At 35.3% G+C, this 13936-nt stretch overlaps 1 protein-coding gene across 1 annotated transcript in view; it reads right to left on the reverse strand.

Annotated features, from left to right (window-relative positions):
* The window catches only part of LOC141197269 (vomeronasal type-2 receptor 26-like), a 681141-nt gene that overhangs the window by 363354 nt on the left and 303851 nt on the right, over positions 1 to 13936 (reverse strand). The gene's annotated exons all lie outside the window — the stretch shown is intronic.

Consider the following 13936-nt stretch of genomic DNA (forward strand, 5'->3'; position numbering starts at 1 on the left):
GTGTGTAATGACTCTATATAATAGATCCTTCTGCGTGTAGTGATTCTATATAATAGATCCCTCTGTGTGTAATGACTCTATATAATAGATCCATCTGTGTGTAATGACTCTATATAATAGATCCCTCTGTGTGTAATGACTCTATATAATAGATCCCTCTGCATGTAGTGACTCTATATAATAGATCCCTCTGTGTGTAATGACTCTATATAATAGATCCCTCTGTGTGTAATGACTCTATATAATAGATCCCTCTGCATGTAATGACTCTATATAATAGATCCCTCTGTGTGTAATGACTCTATATAATAGATCCCTCTGTGTGTAATGACTTTATATAATAGATCACTCTGTGTGTAATGACTCTATAGAATAGATCCCTCTGTGTGTACTGACTCTAAAGAATAGATCCCTCTGTGTGTAATGACTCCATATAATAGATCCCACTGTGTGTAACGACTCTATTTAATAGATCCCTCTGCGTGTAATGACTCTATATAATAGATCCCTCTGTGTTTAATGACTCTATATAATAGATCCCTCTGCGTGTAGTGACTCTATATAATAGATCCCTCTGTGTGTAATGGCTCTATATAATAGATCCCTCTGCGTGTAATGACTCTATATAATAGATCCCTCTGCATGTAGTGACTCTATATAATAGATCCCTTTGTGTGTAATGACTCTATATAATAGATCCCGCTGTGTGTAACGACTCTTTATAATAGATCCCTCTGTGTGTAATGACTCTATATAATAGATCACACTGTGTGTAACGACTCTATATAATTGATCCCGCTGTGTGTAATGGCTCTATATAATAGATCCTTCTGCGTGTAGTGACTCTATATAATAGATCCCTCTGTGTGTAATGACTCTATATAATAGATCCCTCTGTGTGTAATGACTCTATATAATAGATCCCTCTGTGTGTAATGACTCTATATAATAGATCCCTCTGCATGTAATGACTCTATATAATAGATCCCTCTGTGTTTAATGACTCTATATAATAGATCCCTCTGCGTGTAGTGACTCTATATAATAGATCCCTCTGTGTGTAATGGCTCTATATAATAGATCCATCTGCGTGTAATGACTCTATATAATAGATCCCTCTGCATGTAGTGACTCTATATAATAGATCCCTCTGTGTGTAATGACTATGTATAATAGATCCCGCTGTGTGTAGTGACTCTATATAATAGATCCCTCTGTGTGTAATGACTCTATATAATAGATCCCTCTGCATGTAATGACTCTATATAATAGATCCCTCTGTGTTTAATGACTCTATATAATAGATTCCTCTGTGTGTAATGACTCCATATAATAGATCTCTCTATGTGTAATGACTCTATATAATAGATCCCTCTGTGTGTAATGACTCTATATAATAGATCCTTCTGCGTGTAGTGACTCTATATAATAGATCCCTCTGTGTGTAATGACTCTATGTAATAGATCCATCTGTGTGTAATGACTCTATATAATAGATCCCTCTGTGTGTAATGACTCTATATAATAGATCCCTCTGCATGTAGTGACTCTATATAATAGATCCCTCTGTGTGTAATGACTCTATATAATAGATCCCTCTGTGTGTAATGACTCTATATAATAGATCCCTCTGCATGTAATGACTCTATATAATAGATCCCTCTGTGTGTAATGACTCTATATAATAGATCCCTCTGTGTGTAATGACTTTATATAATAGATCACTCTGTGTGTAATGACTCTATAGAATAGATCAATCTGTGTGTACTGACTCTAAAGAATAGATCCCTCTGTGTGTAATGACTCCATATAATAGATCCCACTGTGTGTAATGACTCTATTTAATAGATCCCTCTGTGTGTAATGACTCTATATAATAGATCCCTCTGTGTGTAATGACTCCATATAATAGATCCCTCTGTGTGTAATGACTCTATATAATAGATCCCTCTGCGTGTAATGACTTTATATAATAGATCCCTCTGTGTTTAATGACTCTATATAATAGATCCCTCTGCGTGTAATGACTCTATATAATAGATCCCTCTGTGTGTAATGACTATATAATAGATCCCTCTGCATGTAGTGACTCTATATAATAGATCCCTCTGTGTGTAATGACTCTGTATAATAGATCCCGCTGTGTGTAGTGACTCTATATAATAGATCCCTCTGTGTCTAATGACTCCATATAATAGATCTCTCTATGTGTAATGACTCTATATAATAGATCCCTCTGTGTGTAATGACTCTATATAATAGATCGCTCTGCGTGTAGTGACTCTATATAATAGATCCCTCTGTGTGTAATGACTCTATATAATAGATCCCTCTGTGTGTAATGACTCTATATAATAGATCCCTCTGCGTGTAGTGACTCTATGTAATAGATCCCTCTGTGTTTAATGACTCTATATAATAGATCCCTCTGCGTGTAATGACTCTATATAATAGATCCCTCTGTGTGTAATGACTCTATATAATAGATCCCTCTGCATGTAGTGACTCTATATAATAGATCCCTCTGTGTGTAATGACTCTGTATAATAGATCCCGCTGTGTGTAGTGACTCTATATACTAGATCCCTCTGTGTGTAATGACTCCATATAATAGATCTCTCTATGTGTAATGACTCTATATAATAGATCACTCTGTGTGTAATGACTCTATATAATAGATCCGTCTGTGTGTAATGACTCTATATAATTGACCTCTCTGTGTGTAATGACTCTATATAATAGATCACTCTGTGTGTGATGACTCTATATAATAGATCCCTCTGTGTGTAATGACTCTACATAATAGACTCCTCTGTGTGTAATGACTCTATATAATAGATCCCTCTGTGTGTAATGACTCTATATAATAGATCCCTCTGTGTGTAATGACTCTATATAATTGATCCCTCTGAGTGTAATGACTCTATATAATAGATCCCTCTGCGTGTAATGACTCTATATAATAGATCGCTCTGCGTGTAATGACTCTATATAATAGATCCCTCTGTGTGTAATGACTCTATATAATAGATCCCTCTGTGTGTAATGACTTTATATAATAGATCCCTCTGTGTGTAATGACTCCATATAATAGATCCCACTGTGTGTAATGACTCTATTTAATAGATCGCTCTGTGTGTAATGACTCTAAATAATAGATCCCTCTGTGTGTAATGACTCCATATAATAGATCCCTCTGTGTGTAATGACTCTATGTAATAGATCCCTCTGTGTGTAATGACTCTATATAATAGATCCCTCTGTGTGTAATGACTCTATATAATTGATCCCTCTGCATGTAGTGACTCTATATAATAGATCCCTCTGTGTGTAATATCTCTGTATAATAGATCCCGCTGTGTGTAATGACTCTATATAATAGATCCCTCTGCGTGTAATGACTCTATATAATAGATCCCTCTGCATGTAGTGACTCTATATAATAGATCCCTCTGTGTGTAATGACTCTGTATAATAGATCGCTCTGCGTGTAGTGACTCTATATAATAGATCCCTCTGTGTGTAATGACTCTATATAATAGATCCCTCTGTGTGTAATGACTCTATATAATAGATCGCTCTGTGTGTAATGACTCTATATAATAGATCCCTCTGCGTGTAATGACTCTATATAATTGGTCCCTCTGTGTGTAATGACTGTATATAATAGATCGCTCTGTGTGTAATTACTCTATATAATAGATCCCTCTGTGTGTAATGACTCTATATAATAGATCCCTCTGTGTGTAATGACTCTATATAATAGATCCCTCTGTGTGTAATGACTCTATATAATAGATCCCTCTGTGTGTGACGACTCTATATAATAGATCCCTCTGTGTGTAATGACTCTATATAATAGATCCCTCTGTGTGTAACGACTCTATATAATTGATCCCTCTGTGTGTAATGACTCTATATAATAGATCCCTCTGCGTGTAATGACTCTATATAATAGATCCCTCTGCGTGTAATGACTCTATATAATAGATCCTTCTGCGTGTAATGATTCTATACAATAGATCCCTCTGCGTGTAATGACTCTATATAATAGATCCCTCTGTGTGTAATGACTCTATATAATAGATCCCTCTGTGTGTAATGACTCTATATAATAGATCCCTCTGTGTATAATGACTCTATATAATAGATCCCTCTGCATGTAATGACTCTATATAATAGATCCCTCTGCATGTAATGACTCTATATAATAGATCCTTCTGTGTGTAATGACTCTATATAATAGATCCCTCTGTGTGTAATGACTCTATATAAAAGATCACACTGTGTGTAACGACTCTATATAATACATCCCTCTGTGTGCAATGACTCTATATATTAGATCCCTCTGTGTGTAATGACTCTATAAAATAGATCCCTCTAGGTGTAATTACTCTATATAATAGATCCCTCTGTGTAATTACTCTATATAATAGATCCCTCTGTGTGTAATGACTGTATATAATAGATCGCTCTGTGTGTAATGACTCTATATAATAGATCCCTCTGTGTGTAATGGCTCTATATAATAGATCCCTCTGTGTGTAATGACTCTATATAACAGATCCCTCTGTGTGTAATGACTCTATATAACAGATCCCTCTGTGTGTAATGACTCTATATAATAGATCACTCTGCGTGTAATGACTCTGTATAATATATCGCTCTGTGTGTAATGACTCTATATAATAGATCCCTCTGCGTGTAATGACCCTATATAATAGATCACTCTGTGTGTAATGACTCTATAGAATAGATCCCTCTGTGTGTAATGACTCTATATAATAGATCCCTCTGTGTGTAATGACTCCATATAATAGATCCCACTGTGTGTAATGACTCTATTTAATAGATCTCTCTGTGTGTAATGACTCTATATAATAGATCCCTCTGTGTGTAATGACTCCATATAATAGATCCCTCTGTGTGTAATGACTCTATATAATAGATCCCTCTGTGTGTAATGACTCTATATAATAGATCCCTCTGTGTGTAATGACTCTATATAATAGATCCCTCTGTGTGTAATGACTCTATATAATTGATCCCTCAGCGTGTAGTGACTCTATATAATAGATCCCTCTGTGTGTAATGGCTCTGTATAATAGATCCCGCTGTGTGTAATGACTTTATATAATAGATCCCTCGGCGTGTAATGACTCTATATAATAGATCCCTCTGCATGTAGTGACTCTATATAATAGATCCCTCTGTGTGTAATGACTATGTATAATAGATCCCGCTGTGTGTAGTGACTCTATATAATAGATCCCTCTGTGTGTAATGACTCCATATAATAGATCTCTCTATGTGTAATGACTCTATATAATAGATCCCTCTGTGTGTAATTACTCTATATAATAGATCGCTCTGCGTGTAGTGACTCTATATAATAGATCCCTCTGTGTGTAATGACTCTATAAAATAGATCCCTCTGTGTGTAATGACTCTATATAATAGATCCCTCTGTGTGTAATGACTCTATATAATAGATACCTCTGCATGTAGTGACTCTATATAATAGATCCCTCTGTGTGTAATGACTCTGTATAATAGATCCTGCTGTGTAGTGACTCTATATAATAGATCCCTCTGTGTGTAATGACTCCATATAATAGATCTCTCTATGTGTAATGACTCTATATAATAGATCCCTCTGTGTGTAATGACTCTATATAATAGATCGCTCTGCGTGTAGTGACTCTATATAATAGATCCCTCTGTGTGTAATGACTCTATATAATAGATCCCTCTGTGTGTAATGACTCTATATAATAGATCCCTCTGCGTGTAGTGACTCTATATAATAGATCCCTCTGTGTGTAATGACTATATATAATAGATCACTCTGTGTGTAATGACTCTATATAATAGGTCCGTCTGTGTGTAATGACTCTATATAATTGACCCCTCTGTGTGTAATGACTCTATATAATAGATCACTCTGTGTGTGATGACTCTATATAATAGATCCCTCTGTGTGTAATGACTCTACATAATAAACTCCTCTGTGTGTAATGACTCTATATAATAGATCCCTCTGTGTGTAATGACTCTATATAATAGACCCCTCTGTGTGTAATGACTCTATATAATTGATCCCTCTGAGTGTAATGACTCTATATAATAGATCCCTCTGCATGTAATGACTCTATATAATAGATCCCTCTGCGTGTAATGACTCTATATAATAGATCCCTCTGTGTGTAATGACTCTATATAATAGATCCCTCTGCGTGTAATGACTCTATAAAATAGATTGCTGTGTGTAATGACTCTATATAATAGATCCCTCTGTGTGTAATGACTCTATATAATAGATCGCTCTGTGTGTAATGACTCTATATAATAGATCCCTCTGTGTGTAATGACTCTATATAATAGATCGCTCTGTGTGTAATGACTCTATATAATAGATCCCTCTGTGTGTAATGACTCTATATAATACATCCCTCTGCATGTAATGACTCTATATAATAGATCCCTCTGTGTGTAATGACTCTATATAATAGATCCCTCTGTGTGTAATGACTTTATATAATAGATCAATCTGTGTGTAATGACTCTAAAGAATAGATCCCTCTGTGTGTAATGACTCCATATAATAGATCCCACTGTGTGTAATGACTCCATATAATAGATCCCTCTGTGTGTAATGACTCTATATAATAGATCCCTCTGCGTGTAATGACTCTATATAATAGATCCCTCTGTGTTTAATGACTCTATATAATAGATCCCTCTGCGTGTAGTGACTCTATATAATAGATCCCTCTGTGTGTAATGGCTCTATATAATAGATCCCTCTGCGTGTAATGACTCTATATAATAGATCCCTCTGCATGTAGTGACTCTATATAATAGATCCCTTTGTGTGTAATGACTCTATATAATAGATCCCTCTGCGTGTAATGACACTATAAAATAGATCGCTGTGTGTAATGACTCTATATAATAGATCCCTCTGTGTGTAATGACTCTATATAATAGATCGCTCTGTGTGTAATGACTCTATATAATAGATCCCTCTGCATGTAATGACTCTATATAATAGATCCCTCTGTGTGTAATGACTCTATATAATTGATCCCTCTGTGTGTAATGACTCTATATAATAGATCCCTCTGCGTGTAGTGACTCTATATAATAGATCCCTCTGTGTGTAATGACTCTATATAATAGATCACTCTGTGTGTAATGACTCTATATAATAGATCCGTCTGTGTGTAATGACTCTATATAATTGACCCCTCTGTGTGTAATGACTCTATATAATAGATCACTCTGTGTGTGATGACTCTATATAATAGATCCCTCTGTGTGTAATGACTCTACATAATAAACTCCTCTGTGTGTAATGACTCTATATAATAGATCCCTCTGTGTGTAATGACTCTATATAATAGACCCCTCTGTGTGTAATGACTCTATATAATTGATCCCTCTGAGTGTAATGACTCTATATAATAGCTCCCTCTGCATGTAATGACTCTATATAATAGATCCCTCTGCGTGTAATGACTCTATATAATAGATCCCTCTGTGTGTAATGACTCTATATAATAGATCCCTCTGTGTGTAATGACTCTATATAATAGATCCCTCTGCGTGTAATGACTCTATAAAATAGATTGCTGTTTGTAATGACTCTATATAATAGATCCCTCTGTGTGTAATGACTCTATATAATAGATCGCTCTGTGTAATGACTCTATATAATAGATCCCTCTGTGTGTAATGACTCTATATAATAGATCGCTCTGTGTGTAATGACTCTATATAATAGATCCCTCTGTGTGTAATGACTCTATATAATAGATCCCTCTGCATGTAATGACTCTATATAAGAGATCCCTCTGTGTGTAATGACTCTATATAATAGATCCCTCTGTGTGTAATGACTTTATATAATAGATCACTCTGTGTGTAATGACTCTAAAGAATAGATCCCTCTGTGTGTAATGACTCCATATAATAGATCCCACTGTGTGTAATGACTCTATTTAATAGATCCCTCTGTGTGTAATGACTCTATATAATAGATCCCTCTGTGTGCAATAACTCCATATAATAGATCCCTCTGTGTGTAATGACTCTATATAATAGATCCCTCTGCGTGTAATGACTCTATATAATAGATCCCTCTGTGTTTAATGACTCTATATAATAGATCCCTCTGCGTGTAGTGACTCTATATAATAGATCCCTCTGTGTGTAATGGCTCTATATAATAGATCCCTCTGTGTGTAATGACTCTATATAATAGATCCCTCTGCGTGTAATGACACTATAAAATAGATCGCTGTGTGTAATGACTCTATATAATAGATCCCTCTGTGTGTAATGACTCTATATAATAGATCGCTCTGTGTGTAATGACTCTATATAATAGATCCCTCTGCATGTAATGACTCTATATAATAGATCCCTCTGTGTGTAATGACTCTATATAATTGATCCCTCTGTGTGTAATGACTCTATATAATAGATCCCTCTGCGTGTAGTGACTCTATATAATAGATCCCTCTGTGTGTAATGACTCTATATAATAGATCACTCTGTGTGTAATGACTCTATATAATAGATCCGTCTGTGTGTAATGACTCTATATAATTGACCCCTCTGTGTGTAATGACTCTATATAATAGATCACTCTGTGTGTGATGACTCTATATAATAGATCCCTCTGTGTGTAATGACTCTACATAATAAACTCCTCTGTGTGTAATGACTCTATATAATAGATCCCTCTGTGTGTAATGACTCTATATAATAGACCCCTCTGTGTGTAATGACTCTATATAATTGATCCCTCTGAGTGTAATGACTCTATATAATAGCTCCCTCTGCATGTAATGACTCTATATAATAGATCCCTCTGCGTGTAATGACTCTATATAATAGATCCCTCTGTGTGTAATGACTCTATATAATAGATCCCTCTGTGTGTAATGACTCTATATAATAGATCCCTCTGCGTGTAATGACTCTATAAAATAGATTGCTGTTTGTAATGACTCTATATAATAGATCCCTCTGTGTGTAATGACTCTATATAATAGATCGCTCTGTGTAATGACTCTATATAATAGATCCCTCTGTGTGTAATGACTCTATATAATAGATCGCTCTGTGTGTAATGACTCTATATAATAGATCCCTCTGTGTGTAATGACTCTATATAATAGATCCCTCTGCATGTAATGACTCTATATAAGAGATCCCTCTGTGTGTAATGACTCTATATAATAGATCCCTCTGTGTGTAATGACTTTATATAATAGATCACTCTGTGTGTAATGACTCTAAAGAATAGATCCCTCTGTGTGTAATGACTCCATATAATAGATCCCACTGTGTGTAATGACTCTATTTAATAGATCCCTCTGTGTGTAATGACTCTATATAATAGATCCCTCTGTGTGCAATAACTCCATATAATAGATCCCTCTGTGTGTAATGACTCTATATAATAGATCCCTCTGCGTGTAATGACTCTATATAATAGATCCCTCTGTGTTTAATGACTCTATATAATAGATCCCTCTGCGTGTAGTGACTCTATATAATAGATCCCTCTGTGTGTAATGGCTCTATATAATAGATCCCTCTGTGTGTAATGACTCTATATAATAGATCCCTCTGCATGTAGTGACTCTATATAATAGATCCCTTTGTGTGTAATGACTCTATATAATAGATCCCTCTGCGTGTAATGACACTATAAAATAGATCGCTGTGTGTAATGACTCTATAAAATAGATCCCTCTGTGTGTAATGACTCTATATAATAGATCGCTCTGTGTGTAATGACTCTATATAATAGATCCCTCTGTGTGTAATGACTCTATATAATAGATCGCTCTGTGTGTAATGACTCTATATAATAGATCCCTCTGTGTGTAATGACTCTATATAATAGATCCCTCTGCATGTAATGACTCTATATAATAGATCCCTCTGTGTGTAATGACTCTATATAATTGATCCCTCTGTGTGTAATGACTCTATATAATAGATCCCTCTGCGTGTAGTGACTCTATATAATAGATCCCTCTGTGTGTAATGACTCTATATAATAGATCACTCTGTGTGTAATGACTCTATATAATAGATCCGTCTGTGTGTAATGACTCTATATAATTGACCCCTCTGTGTGTAATGACTCTATATAATAGATCACTCTGTGTGTGATGACTCTATATAATAGATCCCTCTGTGTGTAATGACTCTACATAATAGACTCCTCTGTGTGTAATGACTCTATATAATAGATCCCTCTGTGTGTAATGACTCTATATAATAGATCCCTCTGTGTGTAATGACTCTATATAATTGATCCCTCTGAGTGTAATGACTCTATATAATAGATCCCTCTGCGTGTAATGACTCTATATAATAGATCCCTCTGCGTGTAATGACTCTATATAATAGATCCCTCTGTGTGTAATGACTCTATATAATAGATCCCTCTGTGTGTAATGACTCTATATAATAGATCCCTCTGTGTGTAATGACTCTATATAATAGATCCCTCTGTGTGTAATGACTTTATATAATAGATCACTCTGTGTGTAATGACTCTATAGAATAGATCCCTCTGTGTGTACTGACTCTAAAGAATAGATCCCTCTGTGTGTAATGACTCCATATAATAGATCCCACTGTGTGTAATGACTCTATTTAATAGATCCCTCTGTGTGTAATGACTCTATATAATAGATCCCTCTGTGTGTAATGACTCCATATAATAGATCCCTCTGTGTGTAATGACTCTATATAATAGATCCCTCTGTGTGTAATGACTCTATATAATAGATCCCTCTGCGTGTAGTGACTCTATGTAATAGATCCCTCTGTGTTTAATGACTCTATATAATAGATCCCTCTGCGTGTAATGACTCTATATAATAGATCCCTCTGTGTGTAATGACTCTATATAATAGATCCCTCTGCATGTAGTGACTCTATATAATAGATCCCTCTGTGTGTAATGACTCTGTATAATAGATCCCGCTGTGTGTAGTGACTCTATATACTAGATCCCTCTGTGTGTAATGACTCCATATAATAGATCTCTCTATGTGTAATGACTCTATATAATAGATCACTCTGTGTGTAATGACTCTATATAATAGATCCGTCTGTGTGTAATGACTCTATATAATTGACCTCTCTGTGTGTAATGACTCTATATAATAGATCACTCTGTGTGTGATGACTCTATATAATAGATCCCTCTGTGTGTAATGACTCTACATAATAGACTCCTCTGTGTGTAATGACTCTATATAATAGATCCCTCTGTGTGTAATGACTCTATATAATAGATCCCTCTGTGTGTAATGACTCTATATAATTGATCCCTCTGAGTGTAATGACTCTATATAATAGATCCCTCTGCGTGTAATGACTCTATATAATAGATCGCTCTGCGTGTAATGACTCTATATAATAGATCCCTCTGTGTGTAATGACTCTATATAATAGATCCCTCTGTGTGTAATGACTTTATATAATAGATCCCTCTGTGTGTAATGACTCCATATAATAGATCCCACTGTGTGTAATGACTCTATTTAATAGATCGCTCTGTGTGTAATGACTCTAAATAATAGATCCCTCTGTGTGTAATGACTCCATATAATAGATCCCTCTGTGTGTAATGACTCTATGTAATAGATCCCTCTGTGTGTAATGACTCTATATAATAGATCCCTCTGTGTGTAATGACTCTATATAATTGATCCCTCTGCATGTAGTGACTCTATATAATAGATCCCTCTGTGTGTAATATCTCTGTATAATAGATCCCGCTGTGTGTAATGACTCTATATAATAGATCCCTCTGCGTGTAATGACTCTATATAATAGATCCCTCTGCATGTAGTGACTCTATATAATAGATCCCTCTGTGTGTAATGACTCTGTATAATAGATCGCTCTGCGTGTAGTGACTCTATATAATAGATCCCTCTGTGTGTAATGACTCTATATAATAGATCCCTCTGTGTGTAATGACTCTATATAATAGATCGCTCTGTGTGTAATGACTCTATATAATAGATCCCTCTGCGTGTAATGACTCTATATAATTGGTCCCTCTGTGTGTAATGACTGTATATAATAGATCGCTCTGTGTGTAATTACTCTATATAATAGATCCCTCTGTGTGTAATGACTCTATATAATAGATCCCTCTGTGTGTAATGACTCTATATAATAGATCCCTCTGTGTGTAATGACTCTATATAATAGATCCCTCTGTGTGTAACGACTCTATATAATAGATCCCTCTGTGTGTAATGACTCTATATAATAGATCCCTCTGTGTGTAACGACTCTATATAATTGATCCCTCTGTGTGTAATGACTCTATATAATAGATCCCTCTGCGTGTAATGACTCTATATAATAGATCCCTCTGCGTGTAATGACTCTATATAATAGATCCTTCTGCGTGTAATGATTCTATACAATAGATCCCTCTGCGTGTAATGACTCTATATAATAGATCCCTCTGTGTGTAATGACTCTATATAATAGATCCCTCTGTGTGTAATGACTCTATATAATAGATCCCTCTGTGTATAATGACTCTATATAATAGATCCCTCTGCATGTAATGACTCTATATAATAGATCCCTCTGCATGTAATGACTCTATATAATAGATCCTTCTGTGTGTAATGACTCTATATAATAGATCCCTCTGTGTGTAATGACTCTATATAATAGATCCCGCTGTGTGTAACGACTCTATATAATAGTTCCCTCTGTGTGTAATGACTCTATATAAAAGATCACACTGTGTGTAACGACTCTATATAATACATCCCTCTGTGTGCAATGACTCTATATATTAGATCCCTCTGTGTGTAATGACTCTATAAAATAGATCCCTCTAGGTGTAATTACTCTATATAATAGATCCCTCTGTGTAATTACTCTATATAATAGATCCCTCTGTGTGTAATGACTGTATATAATAGATCGCTCTGTGTGTAATGACTCTATATAATAGATCCCTCTGTGTGTAATGGCTCTATATAATAGATCCCTCTGTGTGTAATGACTCTATATAACAGATCCCTCTGTGTGTAATGACTCTATATAACAGATCCCTCTGTGTGTAATGACTCTATATAATAGATCACTCTGCGTGTAATGACTCTGTATAATATATCGCTCTGTGTGTAATGACTCTATATAATAGATCCCTCTGCGTGTAATGACCCTATATAATAGATCACTCTGTGTGTAATGACTCTATAGAATAGATCCCTCTGTGTGTAATGACTCTATATAATAGATCCCTCTGTGTGTAATGACTCCATATAATAGATCCCACTGTGTGTAATGACTCTATTTAATAGATCTCTCTGTGTGTAATGACTCTATATAATAGATCCCTCTGTGTGTAATGACTCCATATAATAGATCCCTCTGTGTGTAATGACTCTATATAATAGATCCCTCTGTGTGTAATGACTCTATATAATAGATCCCTCTGTGTGTAATGACTCTATATAATAGATCCCTCTGTGTGTAATGACTCTATATAATTGATCCCTCTGCGTGTAGTGACTCTATATAATAGATCCCTCTGTGTGTAATGGCTCTGTATAATAGATCCCGATGTGTGTAATGACTTTATATAATAGATCCCTCGGCGTGTAATGACTCTATATAATAGATCCCTATGCATGTAGTGACTCTATATAATAGATCCCTCTGTGTGTAATGACTATGTATAATAGATCCCGCTGTGTGTAGTGACTCTATATAATAGATCCCTCTGTGTGTAATGACTCCATATAATAGATCTCTCTATGTGTAATGACTCTATATAATAGATCCCTCTGTGTGTAATTACTCTATATAATAGATCGCTCTGCGTGTAGTGACTCTATATAATAGATCCCTCTGTGTGTAA

This window comes from Phyllobates terribilis, unplaced genomic scaffold (assembly GCF_046119375.1).
Source record: "Phyllobates terribilis strain yellow unplaced genomic scaffold, ASM4611937v1 Scaffold_82__1_contigs__length_6685932, whole genome shotgun sequence".
Classification (NCBI taxonomy): domain Eukaryota; kingdom Metazoa; phylum Chordata; class Amphibia; order Anura; family Dendrobatidae; genus Phyllobates; species Phyllobates terribilis.